The sequence below is a fragment of the Bubalus kerabau genome, chromosome 3 (genome assembly GCF_029407905.1).
Source record: "Bubalus kerabau isolate K-KA32 ecotype Philippines breed swamp buffalo chromosome 3, PCC_UOA_SB_1v2, whole genome shotgun sequence".
Lineage (NCBI taxonomy): Eukaryota > Metazoa > Chordata > Mammalia > Artiodactyla > Bovidae > Bubalus > Bubalus kerabau.
The window spans coordinates 10,594,513-10,609,770 of NC_073626.1; the positions used below are offsets into that span (position 1 = coordinate 10,594,513).

At 44.6% G+C, this 15,258-nt stretch overlaps 1 pseudogene; it reads right to left on the reverse strand.

Moving 5' to 3' along the window:
- Positions 1 to 10,458: 10,458 nt before the first annotated feature.
- Positions 10,459 to 10,976, reverse strand: LOC129647425 (ferritin light chain-like; annotated as a pseudogene).
- Positions 10,977 to 15,258: the final 4,282 nt, after the last annotated feature.

The window sequence follows — 15,258 nt, forward strand, 5'->3', positions numbered from 1 at the left end:
CCACCATCAGGAGAATTCAGGTCCAGTGGTTTCCTATCTTCAAAACTGTTTTTGCTCAGTTGCTCAGTCGTGTCCGACTCTTTATGAACCCATGGACTGCAGCACACCAGGCTTCCCTGTCCTTCACTATCTCCTGGAGTTTGCTCAAACTCATGTCCATTGAGTCAGTGATGCCATCCAACCATCTCATCCTCTGTTGAGCCCTTCTCCTCCTGCCTTCAATCTTTCCCAGCATCAGGGTCTTTTCCAATGAGTCATCTCTTCACATCAGGTAGCCAAAGTATTGGAGCTTCAGCTTCAACATCAGTCTTTCCAATGAATATTTAGGACTGATTTCTTTTAGGATTGACTGATTTGATCTCCTTGCAGTCTAAAGGACTCTCATGAGTCTTCTCCAACATTGCAGTTCAAAAACATCAATTCTTCAGTGCTCAGCTTTCTTTATGGTCCAACTCTCACAACCATACATGACCACTGGAAAAACCACAGCTTTGACTGTACAGACCTTGTTGGTAAAGTAATGTCTCTGCTTTTTAATATGCTGTCTAGGTTGGTCATAACGTTTCTTCCAAGTGGCAAGCATCTTTTAATTTCATGGCTGCAGTAGGTTCAAGTTCCACATTCCAAGGAAACAGAACCTGCTTAGTCTAACTAAATGTCACTCCTTGTCCAGAGAAAGGCTAGCACCACCAAGACCATGTGCATCAGAGATGGGGAGTCCTCCAAAGTATTTAAAAGGAGGTGTTGAATCCAGAAAAAGGAAAAACAGTGCTAGACTGACAAAAACTATCAGATGTTTACAAACCCACAATCCTACTTTAAAAAAATTTTTTTTTATATTCCTGCTTTTGCTCAATCCTGGAATAATCTCTTCAACCTCCAGACAATTCTAACTAATAGCCTGGATCCCACCTGTCCTCCATTTCCAGCACTGCATCTGCCTTGGTGTATAGATACCCACGTGCTTGGACATCCCCTTCCCCTACTAGACTGTAATCCCCTGGAAGATGGGAATCAAATCTTGTAGTTTTCTTTTTATCCTTCACAACACCTATACAAAGTACATACTTACACAGAGTTGCTGTTTTCCAAATCATGTTTTCCAAAACAGCGGGAAATGTCTTACTTCAAGTAGATGAACATCCAGAAAGTAGGGTGAAGGACAGGAAGTTGTGAATTACCCTGAGTGCTTAAACTTCTTCCTTTTAAGATTTTATGGCAAGCGGGACTTCTACAGGCTAAGTAAAGATTTCGTTTTCATGATTGTAGTGTGAAATTGAAATATCTCAACATATTAATATTCATCCTCTGACATTTTAACTATCATTTCTGTTCTCTCGTGTAGTCGACTACCAGTAATTGTGTCAGGATTCAGAACAGAAATATGAGCATCACATTTGTCTCTGCCCTCAAGGAGCTCATCAGCCTTGATAAGTCCACGGAAGAAAAATAATAAATCAGGAATCCCAGGATGAGAATCAATACTCCAGAGATATAGACTAAGTGCCTCTCTAATCCTCTAAGTCAGAGTCTCTCAAAGCACATCCTCCGACTTTCTACAACAAACTCACTCCTGGCACTTCTTACACTGCAGACCTCCAACCCATGCCTGATCTATAAAATCAAGCATTTAGCCTAGTGCTTGGAGTCCAAGAGTTTCTAAGAAGCCCCTGAGTGGGAATTTCATACACATCATAAATTGAGAGCTACAAGTCTAGTTATGAATTCTTGAGATTTAAGCACACAGAATGTTATAATATGGATATTCCAAAGCCAAAACAAACAAACAAAACCTGTTAAAATCCCAACAAAACAGTGTGTAAACTCACACTAGCTTATCTGATGAAAGGAAACTCTCGTGCAGTATCATACTCGTTTTCCATGGCTCACCAGTTACCAGCATACACTGTATTATCGTTAAACCCTGCAGGAGATGGATGCCTTGCTTGACAAGAAGAGTTTTCAGCCAGGCAGGTGGCTGGAATGTTGGCTGGCCTGTATGCTGGTTAGAAGGCTTCAGCAGACATCAGCATATCCAGGTTACATTTCGGGTTCCTGCTAACTGCGGCATGCAGCATTTGCCCTCCAATCATTCGTGTACCCCATGACAGGTAGGTTTTTTTCTGACAAGGAGAGAGATGCAACAACTGTAATAAGTGTAGTTGAACTGGAAGATGAGCCATGGGTTCAGTCAAAGGTAAAGAAGTGTAACCTGACATCTCCCTTTTCTAGCAGCCATTGACGACTATCAAAAAGTTAAAACTAAAACCTGTCTTTCTAACAGTAAGTTGGAGATTTTCAAAGGGCAAGCCTGGCCTCAGAGCTGGCCTTAGCTCCCCCTCCCCGCTGCCTTGTAGCTGATGTGGGAGCAAGTCCCCCGCCTCTCACCCAGCCTCCTGCTCTGTCCGATGCTGGCAACACCAGCCCAACTTCTGGGGTTTTGGTTGGATCCATGGTTCACGGACGCAAAGGTATTTCCTATGCTCTAAGTCAGGACTTCTCACCCAGGGGTCCAGGGGTCCCGTTGGCTCTGTTAGTGCTTTAATGAGCATCCTGATGTTATAAATAAAATAGGTATGGGCTGTGCTATGCTAAGTCGCTTCAGTCATGTCTGAGTCTTTGCGACCCCATGGACTGTAGCCCACCAGCCTCCTCTGTCCTTGGGATTCTCCAGACAGGAATACTAGAGTGGGTTGCCATGTCCTCCTCTAGGGGATCTTCGCGACGCAGGGATAGAACCCGCCTCTCTTACGTCTCCTGCCCTGGCAATAGACAAACTTTTTTTTCTGGGGAAAGCATCCATAGCTTTCATCAGATTTTCAAAGGAGTCTCTGACCTACATTGCTATCATGTCCCTTTTCTCTGTAATTAATTACCAAGGGTTTATTGAGTCTTTACTGTGGAATCTGTCATTAGTGGGGCAGCGACCCCCACTTCTCTTCTAACCTTTGAGCAGTCGAGGACGGTTCACAGCATTTATATGGTTTGGGTTTCACTTTAGAGGAGAAAGCCCTGAGGGTCATGCACCAAGAGACGCCTGGGAAGCGTTACCTCACCTTGGGGGGAATCTACACCCACGGGCGCTGTCCCCGGCCTCCAGCAGGGCAGAGTGGGAGGCTGTCGAGCCTGTTCTAAGTCAGCACAACGTGTTTTCCACTCCAGCAACACCTAACATATGGCATGTGCACTGATGCTGATGAAAACAGTGATTCATCCTTAATCCTTAAAAAAAAACACACACACACAGTCGACCCTGTGTGGCCTTGGCTCTCCTTCCTGAATGCCCTTCTGTTCTCCAAAATGTCTGTGTTGCTACCTGCCCGCACCTGGTCCCGCTTGCTCCTCAGTCTCCCTCTCCTGCAGGCTCCCTGCCAGTCTTCTGATCTCTGTCTCCTTCTCTTTCCATTGCTCTTTCTTCTGCTTCCTCACTGTCCCTTCTGGGGATTTCAGCTGCACGTCCTCAGCCTTCTCTGCCATTTAACGACCTTCCCTCTCCTGTCCTGGCCTCGGTGTCTCCCACTTGGTCTGCCCTCTGCTTGACCATCCTCCCCATCCCCCACCCCTTAGAAGGAATAGCTCCCTATCTGGGGGGAAGGGAAGAAGGTGAAGGAAAATGTAGGAAACATTGGGTGATGAGATAAAGAGGAGAAATTTGGGGGAAGAAGGGTAGCAGGATGAAAACACTGAGAATCACCAACTTCCTCCTGCCTTTTTTTTTTTTTTTTTTGGAGGGCGCAGGTCACAAGGCACAGCATGTGGGATCTTAGTTCCCCAAGCAGGGATCGAACCCAAGCCCCTGTAGTTGAAGCATGGAGTCCTATCCACTGGACCACCGAGGATGTCCCTCTTTTGCCACTTTGATGTACTTCACAAGTTCTTTTGTTTGGTGCCCAGCAGGGCAGAAGGCACAGGTGTTATATTCTGGGAGAAGACCAAACTTCACCAGCCTTGTAAAAAAACATAAAAGCAGAAAGAGAAGAATAGAGAGATAAGGAAAGATAAGAATAGAGAGATAAGAAGAAAAAAGAGAGGAAATGTCAAGGGATAACAGAGGGGAAAGAACAAAAATGGATAATCTCATAGCTTAACTCTATTTAAACCAAAGCAGACCTTCATCAATAGTTAAGCAAACAGGGATAAACAGAATCATATCTGGAGACAAAGGCAACCAGTCATTGTCACTAGATTTGGGATTTGGGCAACCTTGAATTGTGCAAGCAGAAGTGTTCTAAACATTGGTTATTGGTGGAGACTCAAAACACGTTTTCAAAAAAAGGCAGTATGATGCAGAGAAGTCAGAAAAAACTGGGTGAATCCTAGTTCAGTGTAACCTTGGTCCAGTCACAACCTTTCAGAGCTTCAAATAAAGATGAGCATACCTTCCAAGAAGTATATCTCTATCGCAGGATTGTTGTGACAAGTGATGATTTGTGTCAAGTGCCCTGAATACAGTGGATGCGCAATCAGTTGTGGTTGTTATTATTTTTACTATCATTAAAACTCTGCTCTATGGTATAGAATCACGAGGGGAAATTACAATAACTAATAACCTGCAATCTACCAGAAATAAAAAGCACTGTCCTAAAAAGACCATAGAAATCCAACCATTGTGCACTTCACAATGCTTTCGTGGGGGGATGTACAGAATTTAACCACCAGCAGCAGGAGTCAATGCTTTTCCAAGAAGAGCCTCTACTAGAATCTGCCCTGCAGGTGGGGGTGGAGAGGCTGGATATCCAGCAGGTTGGGGGTAGAGAGAGTCAACCTTACAAGTGGTGGTCAAGTTTCTAAGCCTCTGTTCCTCATATATAGAAAAAGGACAGTGATGTACACTGCACTGTATACAAGTTGGAAGATTAAAAACCGACCCGTATACCAAGCCTGTGTTTTCTAGAACATAAGCTCTATGGGATATTAATGTGTGTGTCTGTGCTCAGTCCCTCAGTCGAATCTGACTCTGCGACCCCATGGACTGTAGCCCACCAGGCTCCTCTGTCCATGGGGTTCTCCAGGCAAGAATGCTGGAGTGGGTTGCCATTTCCTACTTCAAGGGACCTTCCCAACCCAGGATCATACATTGGCAGGCAGATTCTTTACCACTGAGCCACCTGGGAAGCCTAATAAGTGTTACCAAAGTGGGAAAATGCTGGGTCACATGGTGGTCTCATACGTCCTTGTGTGGACAGAGAAATGAAAGCAAATTTGCAGAATCTACCAGCATTGCAAATGCACAGACTTCTTGACACAGCAATCCTGCTAATGAGATGCGAGGGAGAGATTCAATTGATTTCTTATTGCAGGACTTCTTCAGACAGGAATGTGATCTGCAGCTTTTCCCAAACATATTTAAATCCAGGCTCCTTTTCTTATAGAGCATCTCCTGGGACTAGTGTTCCAAGGAAGACATTTGGAAACACTAAATTAGATCGTGCATGTGTGAGCTGGTACAGATGGTACTCCATAAGCCTTTTCTTTTCTTCTGATGGTCCCAGGCTTAGCCCAAGCCCTCCTGTCCCATCACCACCATCTGTTCCCTATGACCAAAGTCTCTCTTCTCCCTCGTCAGCTACAAAACACGACACGGTCCAATAACTTCTCCTGGATGTCCTGTCTCTGAAGTGTAGAATCCCTCAGAAGTTTTCTAAAGCTCTTCACTGTTTAAAGCAATAAGAAATTAAGAACGAAAACATTCTCTCCTCCAGCTCTTTTCTCTGTGTTCACTTCGACTCTGTGTGGACTGACAAGGCCAAATACAGCTCAGACACTAAAGGTGAGCATCAGAGACTCGAAGTGAAATTCACTTGGCAAAGAAAAATTCGTTGATGTATCATGGGTTCTTCAACAGCCAAGTCAGGGGAGCAGGGCCTGGGAACTAGAACACAAATCAGAACAGAGACGGGAACCGAGAGGGGTCGGATAGAAGCAGCTTCAGGAATGAACTTCTCTTTCTCTTTTTTTTTTTTTTAAGACTTATTTATTTGTTTGCTTACTTTTGGCTGCGCTGGGTCTTCATTACTGTGTGAGGGCTTTCTCTAGTTGTGGCTGGTGGGGGCTAGTCTCTAGTTGTGGTCCCTGGACTTCTCGTTGCAGTGGCTTCTCTTGTTGGGGACACGGGCTCTAGGCCAGCAGGCTCAGTAGCCGTGGCTTGTGAGCTCAAGAGTGCTGATTCAGTAGTCATGGAGTACAGGCTTAGAAGGCCCGCAGCATGTGGAAGCATCCCAGAGCAGTGATCAAACCCCTGTCCCCTGCACTGGCAGGCAGGTTCTTAACCACTGGACTACCAGGGAAGCCCTCTTTCCTTTCCTGAGTCATCGTTAGGCTTTTCCCCTAGGGTCTGATGGGGTGCCAGTGAGAAAATGGGTGACAGGTCAAGGAAGGGAGGAAGAAGGCAGGGGAATGGTGAGTTTTAAAAGGGAACATGCTGTACGCGCTATATGATGGAGCGCGGGTAAATGAGTGGTTCCTCCACGGAGCAGGTCTAAAATAAATCCTTGAATGAATGAATGAATGGAAGAACTACCAACTAACTAGATAAGATTGCGTACAAATCAGAAAACCATAGTCACTGTTCTTCAGAGTAAGAAAATAAAGTTCTTGGCAAGAATCAGATCCAGGTGAGCACAGCCTGTTTGACCAGGTAAGCGGCTCTCGAGGTGTCGCAATGGCAGCGGGACGCGCCGTAAGAGAAACACCTAAATGAATCACTTTTGTTCCAGTTCCTTCTCAGAGGTGCAGAATCCCAGCAAGGGGTTGGGGGAAGGTCATTCTTCTAGCCAGCATGTGTCAATAGACCTGAATTTTGCCCTAATCTGCTCAGAGAGGCTTTCTCTTCCTTTGTTTGGCTTTTTCTCCCCTCTGAGGATTGCCTCATCTCCATTCAGATAGTAGAGATCTTCACCAACTACTCACCAGGGGTTTGACACTGACTGTGGAGTCTTTGATATTCCTTGAATATGAAACTAACATAATGGAGACTCACAGTATTGTTATTATCTTATTATAGACTGAAAGAAGGAAAAGAAAATTTAACTGTATGCACAGCCAAAAACATCAATATTTACAAAAGACACCAATTACTATAATAATGGTGGAGTATCTTAAAGAACTGTAGAATGTCATACAACTGATGAAGGATGATAAATCTTTAACAAGCAAAATATGACCTGCATTCAAAACCAAAGATAAAATTTTAAAATTATTCATTGATTTGAATTATGAATACAAATTTCCCCTATATTTCACTGTAAATAATTGGGAATTAACTTGAGAGTTAAAAGGTTTTCAAAATAAAGGATTTTAACTCAAAAATTTAACTTTTGATAACTTTCTGTGGTACAAAGTGATGGAATTAGGAAAACTAACATAAAGAAATAAAAACTAATAACAGGAAGAAATAAAATTTGAATGCATTCATGGGTAAATGATTGGAAACGACTGATGCTGGGAAAGATTGAGGGCAAGAGGAGAAGGGGGTGACAGAGGATGAGATGGTTGGATGGCATCATCAACCCAATGGACGTGAGTCTGAGCAAACTCAGGGTGCTAGTGAAGGACAGGGAAGCCTGACGTGCTACAGTCCGTGGGGTTGCAAAGAGTCGGACCTGACTTAACAACCAAACAACAGCAATAATGGGGAAATGAAAGCCATGTTTTCCTGAGGATGAATCTAAGAAAATTCTGATTGAAAAATAACACACACTTCTCCAGAACCTGCTCAATATTATATTTTTTCCTCTAATAACCTTTTGATCTGAGATCCCCTTCTTCTTTACAAAAGATAACATCTATTCTTTCAAATCACTTCTGTTGGTTAAGATTAGTGAGTTGGAAAGAAGATGATCCTAAACAATTCTGCCCCCAGCTGTGGCAGATTAATTTGTAACAGAGTAACACTCCCCTTAAGAATGATTGAAAACATGAAGATGGGGAAGAAGAGGCTGTTTGAAGGCATCAGAGTGGTACCAAGGCACCAAGGACCTGAGGGGACAAAATTCCAGAGAAGTAGGACTCATATGGTTTGAACTTCATATCTGTCAGCTGAAGCAGTTTTTCTCTGCAGGACATTTGATAATCCAGATCAGCAGAAGAGTGATCAAGCAAAAAGAAAACCAGCAATCTGAGTATTATCAGTCAATGCAGGGATCTCACAAAAATGTCTAATTTCAGCTGAATGTATCTTCCTAAGTGTCAATGAAAAAGGCATTACCAACCTTTCCAAGTAATCCCTCCGTGGATATTATGCCCAGCCTTCGTTTGGAGTTATCAATTGTCTCCTGAGCCATAATCAGAATTGAATATTTTTAAACCTTCACAAAATCAACATTGTAAGTTAACTCGGTAAACAGTCAAGTTGACCAACGGTAAAGAGCCTTGTGAATGAATCAAAGACGAGAAAAATTCCTGTGGGTTGAGTTCCCCAGAGGAAGACACTGAGATGGACTTTGCAGCATAAAATTTTTATTGAGGACCAGCACCTGTGAAAAGAAGATGGGATGATGAAAATGGGCAAATGGGGAGTTGAAGTGTGATGTAGGCTCAGAAATTCTTCAGTTTACCAGGCAGGGAGTTTTAGAGTAAAAGAGGACCATGTGAGTTGGACCCCACTGGACCAAGAGCCACTTTTACCTCCTCTTGTATTAAGTCACGGGATTCAGAATGTGGCATGGCCTTGAGTAAGGAAGTCATGTACGGATGTGAGAGCTGGACCATAAAGAAGGCAGAGAGCTGAAGGACTCTTGAGAGTCTCTTGGACTACAAGAAGATCAAACCAGTCGATCGTAAAGGAAGTCAACCCGGAATACTTGTTGGAAGGACTGATGCTGAAGCTGAAGCTCCAATTCTTTGGCCACCTGATACAAAGAGCCAACTCATTGGAAAAGACCCTGCTTCTGGGAAAGATTAAAGGCAGAAGGAGAAGAGGGTGACAGAGGATAAGATGATTGGATGGCATCACCAATTCAACGGACATGAACTTGGGCAAACTCTGGGAGATGGTGAGGGACAGGGAAGCCTGGCATGCTGCAGTCCATGGGGTCACAAAGAGTCAGACACGAGTTAACAACTGAACAATAACAAATTGGGCAAGGGGGCTTTCTGCAGATAAACCAGACCCTGGAGGAGCTGACAGTTGAGGACTTTCTTCTGACCTCAGTCTGTGCAGCTGGGCAGCAGATCCATTCTAGAAGGAGCAGCTCCTCCTGCACCATCCCTATTTCCCAGAGCAGGGACAGCCAAGAAAACACAGCACAGGATGCTAACGGGGGATGGAGTTGGGGCGGTGTCGCCCGGGCATGCATCATTCATTCGACATTCCCCAGACTTTCACTGTGGACTTATTCTGAGCCTAGAACTGTACTTTGGATCTTTGGATCCAGACAAGAGGCTCACATTCTCTCTACCTTCTAAGAATATCCATCCAGCAAGGGAAGGCAGCTACGAAGTGAGTCCTCTGAGAGTGAAGGCACAGCACCGGGGGGTAAGGCAAGGAGGGCACTATGGGACAGAGGAGGGGCACCTCGCCCAACCAAACTGGGGAAAGAGAGCAGGGATCTTAGTAAGTTTCCACGCAAATGCTTTCTGGTCGGGATTGTCTGCTGTGTAAGTAACTAAGCATAAGCAGCTACCTACCGGGGAGCAGGAAATGGCAACCCTCTCCAGTATTCTTGCCTGGAGGATCCCGTGGACAGAGGAGCCTGGCGGGCTACAGTACATGGGGTCGCAAAGAGTCGGACACTACTGAAGCGACTTAGCAAGCACGGGGAAGCAGACCCCGGTGATTTTATGGAAATAGTCAAACATAAGGGGCAAAGATGACTTAGCCATCGTCCCCAGGAGTCATATGAAGGAGATTCGCCATCAGCTTCCCTAGGCTTTGTTTAGTCATCTGTAACAAAGGGGAACTCTTATTTCAAAGAACAAATTAATTCCCATGACATGTGTTCACTATAAGTATAAAACTTGGTCAGGATTATAGAAAATCTGAGCTTGGTTCTCCCAGTTGTGGAAGGCTCAGTCAGTTAAATTTACAGAGTTTTCTCCAGCAGGAACTGAGAAAGGGGCTGTTTTGTCTTTTTTTTGTAAATGCAGATGCAAAGTTTATTATTAGAGACATAGCACAACAACAAGTGGGTCAGCCCATAGAGAAATGGCTTGTTGAGATGAGATAGAAGCAAGGCCGCAATGCATACCCAGAGAGAAAGGGTGTGGGCATCCCCTTTAGGGGGAGGAGACCCTATCTCTTCCTAGGGGTATCTCAGCTTCTAGAACAAATGGGAAATTCTATATGCCCCCCTCTCCCTTTTTTCCCCCTGCAAAAACGTAATTGTTTCTGCTTGGTCCAGAGCTTGGGAGAGGGCTTCAGGATGATTAAAATGCTGCCTAGGGGCTGCAGAAAAGGGCTTCAGACAGAAGCCCTGGCCCCAGAAGGCCTACTCAAAGGCGGCCGGGCTCCAGAGGCTCCTAGTCATGTTGAAGGGTGAGCCTTTCCATGAGATACTTGCCCAACTCAGCCTGGGGACCGGCCAGCCTGTGCAGGTTGGTCACGTGGTCACCCATCTCCTCCGTGAGTTTCTCCTGCTCATCCAGGATGCAGCTTTCCCAGAACCACAGAAGTGGGGGTCTGCTCGGGCAGAACCCAGGGCCCACAGGTCCAAAATGGCCTGGTTCAAGTTCTTCTCCATGAGAAGGGTGGCTTCCATGGCATCCTGGATTTTCTGTGCTCGTGTCGAGAAGCTTCTGCACGTCCTGGAAGAGGGTGCGGTCACTGCACTGGTCTTGCATTATTCAAGAGACACTGGGTGCTTCTTCTTGGCCAATTCATGGAAAAAGGGGCCCATACCCTCCAGAACTACATCGTCGTGGTCAAAATAGAACCCCAGGGAGAAATAGGTGATGGAGGCCCACAGATGCAGGTTGACAAGGTGGTTGACGGCAGTCTCTACCTAGGTGAAATAATTCTGATGAATCTGGGAGCTCATGGTTGGTGGGTATTAAGGAGTTAAGCTCAAAAAGTGGTGTTGGCTGGTCCCAGTGGTCGAGGACAGTTGTGTGGCTGATTCTGAAGGTTGCAAAAAGAGTTTGGAGGGTGGTCAGAGGCTGCACCAAGGGGCATCCCTGGGTCCATTCTGTCCAAACACTGTTGAAGCAGGAGACAGATCCACGGGATCTTGGAGCAAAGCTACTGAAAGTTCAGTCTCCCTATGTCAGTTAGTGAGCACAGTAGAGACATTTCCAGTTGGTTAGTGAGCATAGTCGGAGAAGGAAATGGCACCCCACTCCAGTACTTTTGCCTGGAAAATCCCATGGATGGAGGAGCCTGGTAGGCTGCAGTCCATGGGGTCGCTAGGAGTCGGACACAACTGAGTGACTTCACTTTCACTCTTCACTTTCATGCATTGGAGAAGGAAATGGCAACCCACTCCAGGGTTCTTGCCTTGAGAATCCCAGGGACGGTGGAGCCTGTTGGGCTGCTGTCTCTGGGGTCGCACAGAGTAGGACACGACTGAAGCAACTTAGCAGCAGCAGCAGCAGTGAGCATAGTAAAGACATTTCCAGTTGGCTAGTGAGCACACTAGGGGTGATTTCCGGGCTCCTCCATCTCCCCCCCACCCCCGGCCTCCTTTCTCCCCTCCTCGTCCTGCCTAGGACCACCTCTGAGCTCAGACTGTGGATTGGAACACCTGTGACTGGCTTCTCCAAGTGGCCAGGGCTTCCTTACCACATGGCAGCTGGGTTCCTGAGGTGAGCATCCTGAGAGAGAGGGAGCCAGACAGAAGCCACATGACCCTTCATGACCTCGCCTCAGAGGTCAAACCCTATCCCTTCCACTGCATCCTACCGCAGTTACAAAGATTTTCTCAGATTCAAAGGTAGGGAACCCTCTCAATGGGGAAATGTCAACATTGCATTGCAGAAAACAAAAACGAAACATGTGATACGAATATGGCAGATTACATTTTCCAAGGGACATCTGTATAGATGCCACAACACTCCTATGATGCAAATACAAGGCCTCCCTTGCATTTGCATTATCAGACATTCCTGACTCTACCCTGTACATGCTTCTCGAAATCCTCAGGAGCTCTGCAAAGAAAATATGAGCATAGTGGATCTCCCTTCCATTCCTGCCCAAACTCAGGACCTGGCGGGGCGGGGGATGCAAAAATGACAAATTGGGAATGTTTATCTCAGCAAGTAGAGGCCTCACTCGGGCTCTGGGTGACGTGGGAGCAAGGCCACACATCCACACAAACCGTCATCACTACCACTTGTGTTAGCATGCCATTTCTGTGCCTTTCATTCCTCTTTTTCATTATTTATTTGTCTATGTTTGATTAATGTTCTAGAGCCTAAATCTTCTTGGGAAAGAAGACATTATCCGTACAGCATTAAATCTCCATTTTCATTTATTTATGCCAAGGCTCGTGGAATTATTAGAAATTTTAAGCTGAATTCACTTACGCCAAGTGGCCCATTTGACAGGAAGTGAATTTCAGGCTAAGTCAGTACTCAGGCAGTCATTCACCTCAAAGTCAGGATGCAAATCAATTCTTTTTTATTTCAGTGGATGTGTTCTTTAGCCAGAGTTAAAATAATCTAAAGAGAAGGAAAACTGTCTTCCAACACTCTGAGTGGACTGAAATAAAATCCAGAATGCTTAGACTGGAAAAAAAAAAAAAAGGCATTATTCAATTTCCAAGCACAGTACCTCGAATAACGAATTTAAATAATTCATTCTTATTTTATTATCGGTGTGGCTTTGTAATTGTCCTTTCTGTTTTCTTTATTTCTTGGTGGGAAGATGGGGGAGGGTAATGCAAAGACACCAACTTATCTTAAGCCATAACTGCTTTCCTGTATCCTAAAGCCTCAAGCTTCCCTGGTGGCTCAGATGGTAAAGAATCTGCCTGCAATGTGGGGGAACCTGAGTTTGATCCCTGGGTTGGGAAGATCTCCTGGGGAGGGGAATGGCTACCCACTCCAGTATTCTTGCCTGGAGAATCCCATGGACAGAGGAGGCCTGGCAGGCTACAGTCAATGGGGTCGCAAAGAGTCAGACACAACTGAGTGACTTTCACTTTCACTTTCAAAGCCTCAAAAGGGGTTTCTGAAGAAAGGCAGGGGGCGGGGGGCGCAAAAAAATCGAACCTTATCCAGTGGAATTCAGAGAGCTAGAAATAAAACGGCCTTCAAAGTTGTAACAGATACCTTTCTGGTTTATGACCACGTTCTCTAACATCTGTTGAGGGACATTTTCTGACCAAAGGGCCTGTCAGTATCAATAAGGAAAGATGAGTTCCTCATTGTTCTAGAATCTATGGTGTCTAGGGTTATTGAAACAGATATATACTGTAGTTCATACCAGAGGACAGAGAGGGAAACTAAAGATGGAGAAGGAAAAGGGAGCGTGGATTTAAGTGTGGAGTTGCTCCTGGCCCTGCTTTGAACTCTCCCTGGCTTTTTGGAACTTAACCAAGATTAGACAGGCAATTGCAGCCAGCTCAAGGCCTCTGGTTCTCTGTATAAATTTGGGAGTTGATTTTGAGGTTAAGATTATGACGTTTGGTGGTAACGTTAAACTGGAAAGTATTGCATTCACCTTTTATATTCCCCAAAGAAAGGAGAAACGTCCAGCCATGTAATGAAACTCCTTTCAATCTGACCATTGTGTTAGGAACAGATTTCACACTGAGCAAGTCTTTGCAGCTAGACTCAAATGTTTCCCATTAAGGCCGTGCACGGGTATAAATGTGCAAGGGCCCGCTGCAGAGTGTGCAGTTCTCCAAGCAAATGCACGCGCTTGGGGACTTGGAAAGAGTATCAAAACCAGATTCACGGTTGAACACTCGTTTGCACTTCTTGTTGTCATTGCTTAGAGCCTAGACAATGAGAAAGGAAATTCCCTAAACCATCTTGGTGGTGGCAGTAGGGGCGTTGGGGGTTGTGGGGAGACACCCATCTGATTAGGCAGAACATATGTGGCTCAGATTGTTGCAGTCTTAATGCCTGGAATCAGAATTGCTGGTTAGCAGTGGTTGCAACATATCTTACTAGAACCCTTCACAGTCTGGCAACTTGTGATTCAGGGTAAAACAAGTGCTCAAAAATGGAGGTTAGAATTATACACAAAATTTTAGACTATCAAAACAGGAGATTTCTATTCAGAAATTGACTTTTACTACAGTTGGGAAAAAAACTACATTTTCAGGAAGTTTCAGCCTGTTATAAGATAGCTCTTGTGATTATTTGGGGGGCTGGAGGGACTTTCCTTCCCTTTGTCTCAGAGCAAATGACAAAACCAAGCACTTCTTACAAAACTAACAAATTGTAATTTGTTAAGGCAAATTAACTCCGGGAGTTGGTGATGGACAGGGAGGCCTGGTGTGCTGCAGTCCATGGGGTCGCAAAGAGTCAGACACGACTGAGCGACTGAACTGAACTGAACTGAACTGAAGGCAAATTAAAGCCCCCAGATGTAACTGCAGTCATGCTAATGAGAAAAGAAGGGAGGACACTTGTAAGATGCTCTTTTCCTGATTTTAAGAAAGTTTGTAGATGGTATCTTATGAATCCTTTTTGAATAATGGGCCTGGTTATCTCCACTTTATCAGTGGGGCATTTAAAGCATCCAAAGATAACTTGCCAAGGTCATAAGATTCCTCAGAGCCACCACCAGAAAAGAGAACCCTTAATAGTGTGTGTGCTGCTCAGAAATCAACTTCGTCTGCACACTGCTGGGAGAAACTTTTGCAGACAATGTACTCGCTGAAGGAAGTGCTGAAGTAAGACAGGAAAAGAGTAAAGAGAAAAATGAAGTCTGATGGGTGACTCCTCAAAAAACGTTACTTCTACAACTGTTCAAAAGGAGACAAATCAACTTTACTTCAATTTTAAAAAAGGGAAAGACCATGTTTCACTCTTACAAAGCTTTGACATAATTTAATACAACTCATATGACTCAAATACATATTTCAAAAAGTTTCCTGTTTGTTTTTTTTTTCATTGACACATAGTTGATTTATAATATTGTTAGTTTCAGGTGTACAGAAAAGTGATTCGGTTATACATCATTTTTTCAGATTTTTTCATTATGTCTTATTACAAAACATTGAATATAGTCACCTGCACTATACAGTAATCTGCTGCTTATCTATTTTATGTACAGTAGTTTGTATCTGTAAATCCCATATTTCCTAGTTTACCCTCCACCCCAATTTCCCCTTTCTAGTTGCACAATTTAAATTTATATTGAATACTTTC